Here is a 5,457-nt window from a genome sequence, read left to right on the forward strand (position 1 = left end):
GATGGTGCATTCTGATAGAAAACCTTTTCAGTGTGCCGAGTGTGGCAAAAACTTTAAGAGTCGTGGATCAATAATACTACACATGTTGGTACATTCAAGTGAAAAACCTCACGATTGTCCACAGTGTGGAAAGAGATTCAGACGGCTTGGAAGTCTAAAGACTCATATGTTAGTGCATTCGGGTGATAAACCTCATGAGTGTCTGGAGTGTGGGAAGAGATTCAGTCTCCATGGAAATATGAAGATTCATATGTTAGTGCATTCTGGTGACAAACTTCATGAATGTCCAGAGTGTGGGAAGAGATTCAGACGGCTTGGAAGTATGAAGACTCACATGTTAGTGCATTCGGGTGACAAACCTCATGAATGTCTGGAGTGTGGGAAGAGATTCAGCCAACTTGGAAATTTGAAGATTCACATGTTAGTGCATTCGGGTGACAAATCTCATGAGTGTACAGAGTGTGGCAAGAGATTCAGTCGTCTTGAACATATGAGGAGGCATATGTTAGTGCATTCAGGTGACAAACCTCATGAGTGTCTTGAGTGTGGGAAGAAATTCAGTCAGCTTGGAAGTATGAAGACTCACCTATTAGTGCATTCGGGTGATAAACCTCATGAGTGTCCAGAGTGTGGAAAGAGATTTTGTGACCTTGGAAGTATGAAGAAGCACAGGATGGTGCATTTGGATGAAAAATCTTTTCAGTGTGCCGAGTGTGGCAAAAAATTTAGAACACGTCGAACTATAATACTACACATGTTGGTGCATTCGGGTGATAAACCTCATGAATGTCCAGAGTGTGGAAAGAGATTCATTCAGCTTGGAAGTATGAAGACTCACATGTTAGTGCATTCGGGTCAGAAACCTCATGAGTGTTCAGAGTGTGGGAAGAAATTCAGTCTGCTTGGACATATGACGAGGCATATGTTAGTGCATTCAGGAGAGAAACCTCATGAGTGTTCAGAGTGTGGGAAGACATTCAGTCAGCTTGGAAATATGAAGACTCACATGCTAGTGCATTCAGGTGACAAACCGCACGAGTGTCCAGAGTGTGGGAAGAGATTCAGACGTCTTGGAAATATGAAGACACACAAGATGATACATTCAAGTGATAAACTCCCATACTCAAAGTGACAAACAGTAATGGAGATTGATTGAGAGAATGTTGAAGGTTAATGAGGCACGTAGAGTACATTGACTCACCTTTAAACTAATATACATTCTGGAAATTGAGCGTCGTGAAAATATTTTGCTATCGCCATGTCAGTTGGATGTCCTACAGATGTAATTATGATATTTTTGTTTGACATATAAATTTGACCATGAAAGGTTCAGATCTAAAGGTATTTTTATTCTTTTATGAAAGGTAGATGCTCCTTATAGACCAAGCAAGAACTAGAAAAGCTGTCAATGAAGGAAAAAAAGAAATTGCTCATAAGCAAAGTAATATTTCTTTATTTTAGGAAATATAACTCAAAGTTTTAAATGTATTTTTCTTCATATTTCAATAATAATATGCTTTCTATTTCTGTTCTCTAGAAATTTATATCAAATGTTTTTTATTTATTTATTTATATACAAGAAGGTACATTGGGGGTTAAGATAGAACATATCAATGATGATTTTACATTCTTGTAAAGCCACTAGCATGCATAGCATTTCGGGCAAGTCCTTAATCTAACAGATAATTTTAAGTAGATAATTTCCAGGAAAATTTACTAGAAATGTTCACAGGTACATTGTAAGAAATTTTGACACAATAAATAAAGATTAGATTAATACACAATAATAACAATACACTATAATGACAAGGATACTAGGTATATTAGGGTAAAATTTCAGGGTTATCAATTGGTTCGTTGTAGCACAATTTGAGGATCATTTCAAGGAATAATGCAGTAGAATATGCACTCAATATAACAACCATGATATCAGATAATATCAAAGATTACAATGGTAAAGTTATGTGACTCAGGTACATATATTTGGGGATTGAGTAGCACTAGATGCAGTGTGAGGTAAAGCAGGTCCATAGACTGACCCAAATCCTTCTAGCATTACGTAAGTAATGAAGAAATATGGTATATTTACTTACTATAATGTTGGTGCTACACATAGAACATAATCAAACCTAATTTTACTCATGAATTTAGATTATTTCAAACGAAATTAGGCGTAAATATGTGGCAGGTGACGCTATAGGAAGTCGACGGTCCAAGCAACAATTTTGTGGAGCGATTTATCCAAGATATATGGTCACCTGGAGAGTATTTGCTGCCATAGCAGCCTCCTGTACACAGTGATCCAGTCGTCACACTTCTTGGCTCAAATTGTCTTAACTTTAATTGGTGATATTAACAAGTAGAATGTATATTTATAATAATATCTTTCATAAACAGTCACTAAATATTTAATATTTATTAAACAACACTTTAATTGGTGATATTAACAAGTAGAATGTGTATTTATAATAATATCTTTCAAAAACAGTCACTAAATATTTAATATTTATTAAACAACACGTGTCTGGACGTTAAATCAACTCCATAGGACAATAATTTTGTTATATAGATACCAACGTTATTCGTTGGTATGTGTTCTCTATTTAAACTATTCCTGTCTTTTTCGTTCATAGAACACCGAACCCGACTCGCTCTCTGATATATTGCTTAATTAACAAATATTCACAAATAAAATTTATATTTGTATATGTTATCAGAAAGGCAGAGATAAAATAGTTTTTGTGAATCCATCACAGAGATTATACCTTATTTGAGAGGAAAAATATTCATATTTTAAACAAGGCTTCTTGGCCGGCGCTCTCCCTATCGATGGGAACTACGACCTTTCGAAGATCAATGTTAATTTAATCTAGATATTGTAATAAACAAAGTTTTCTATGTCATCAGAAAGACATATAAATTGCATGTTAATACTTTGATATAAATTTAACTGAAGTGAAAGTGAAGATATATGTCTTTTATAGTTACTTGATGGCTCGCTTAGGGAGTGTTAAGGCCTGCACACAAGCCAATCAATTTTATAATTAATTTGCATATATGCAAAGTAACGTCAAAGGTCTTTAAGTTAGAATAAAGACAGATGTAGATAATAATGTAACTCTATTTCAAGGAAAACATATCTTAAATGAAAGCAAAGTTATGGTTAAATAAATAGCCAATATCACACCATCGCCGGTCTCCGGACACATGAACTACATTACATCACACATTAGGTGAAAGGAAATGTACCCAACCATTTCCATTTACCCAACTAGTTTGTGCACCCCATACTCATTCTCTGTGCAGTAATTTATTGTGCATCCCATACTCATCCTGTTACCAGTAGTTTGTGCAACCCATACCCATCCTGTGACTTGTAATTTATTGTGCAACCCATACTTATTCTGTGACCTGTAATTTATTGTGCACCTCATACACATCCTGTGAGTCATAGGACATTGTGCAACCCTTTCTCATCGTGTGAATCTTTGTTTACTTTGCTCTCCATACTCATCCTCTGCACGATAATTTCTTGTGCAACCCATACCCATCATGTGAGTGGTAGTTTATTGTGTACCCTATACTCATCCTGTTAGTATAGGATACACAATGAGTTCATTTGTACTCAATACTCATCATCAAGAAGTGTATTTTACCAGCATTGTAATATAAATTAAGAATAAAGGCCTAACTGGATTACGGATCCATAATCAAAATAAGAGCCATCACTAATTATCATGACAAACGGCCTACCTTGAGGTGCTTCCGGGGCTTAGCGTCCCCGCGACCCGGTCGTCGACCAGGCCTCCTGGTTGCCGGACTGATCAACCAGGCTCCGGACTGATCAACCAGGCCTAGGCTCCACTTCCGCCTTCGACAAGCTGCCGCCGGAGGTGGGTATAGTTTATTGTACACCCCCTGCCCTGGGAAGGGGGGCATTGGAATGTGGACATGTGAACCATTACCCCCTCCCCCACTCCTCCCCCAGTTAATAATAATACTAATAATAATAAAAATTAAAAATAATAATATTAATAAAAATGACTTAAAAAATTTACTGTAATACCCTGGTGCTTGGATGAAGGGGAAGGAAAGACCCAATAAATGTGTTAGTGTATTAAAAACCAAATTTTCGTTGGGTAAGCTGGTAGGTGAGCACCACCTGCCAGCTTGCCCAGTAATGTACCTGCACATCGCACTGCAGCACTTGCCGAAGTACGATGGAGAGAGCAAAGTATACAATATTTCAAGTAAAATATTAAAGATATATTTAGGATTTAACGTTTTCCTATAAAGTTTCAATGATACCTTTATTTGATTGTGCTACACAGCCTTCCCGGCTTGGTGCCTTTTTTGATAATTACTTTTCAATGGCAGCTCCATACGAGCAGCTAGCTGCCTCGTATGGACCAATAAGCCTTTTGCAGTTACCTTCATTCTTATGTCCTTACTTACATTTATTGAACTTTATCATCATTATTTGCAGAAAGAAAAAATAACATAACAATTAGTCAAATTAATACATAGAACAGAAGTAGATATGTATGTAAATTATGACACAGGATAGGATCACTATTAAGAACTTAATTATAACCACAACATGTTCTATAACATCAGAAATTTGGAAACATACCATATATTTTCAAATATTTGCAATAAAAGTATTTATTTAGGAAATATGTATTTTAGTTACCCTAGTTAGCTCTGAGAACACACATTCTTGCAGCAAGAATTTCTTTCCACCAATCTGAGAGGTGCTAATGAAACCAGTCTCGACCCACTAGACAGGTCATGAACAACAATCAACTATAGCACCATCTACCTTACCTTGAGGTTACCTTGAGGTGCTTCCGGGGCTTAGCGTCCCCGCGGTCCGGTCGTCGACCAGGCCTCCTGGTTGCCGGACTGATCAACCAGGCTGTTGGACGCGGCTGCTCGCAGCCTGACGTATGAGTCACAGCCTGGTTGATCAGGTATCCTTTGGAGGTGCTTATCCAGTTCTCTCTTGAACACTGTGAGGGGTCGGCCAGTTATGCCCCTTATGTGTAGTGGAAGCGTGTTGAACAGTCTCGGACCTCTGATGTTGATAGAGTTCTCTCTCAGAGTACCAGTTGCACCTCTGTTTTTCAACGGGGGTATTCTGCACATCCTGCCATGTCTTCTGGTCTCATGTGATGTTATTTCTGTGTGCAGGTTTGGGACCAGCCCCTCTAATATTTTCCACGTGTAAATTATTATGTACCTCTCCCGCCTGCGCTCAAGGGAGTACAGTTTTAGGCTCTTTAGTCGGTCCCAATAGTTTAGATGTTTTACTGAGTGGATTCTAGCAGTAAAGGATCTCTGCACGCTCTCCAGGTCAGCAATTTCTCCAGCTTTGAAAGGTGCTGTCATTGTGCAGCAGTACTCTACTCTAGAGAGCACAAGCGTTTTGAAAAGTATCATCATCGGTATAGCATC

The sequence above is a fragment of the Procambarus clarkii genome, chromosome 37 (genome assembly GCF_040958095.1).
Source record: "Procambarus clarkii isolate CNS0578487 chromosome 37, FALCON_Pclarkii_2.0, whole genome shotgun sequence".
NCBI lineage: Eukaryota > Metazoa > Arthropoda > Malacostraca > Decapoda > Cambaridae > Procambarus > Procambarus clarkii.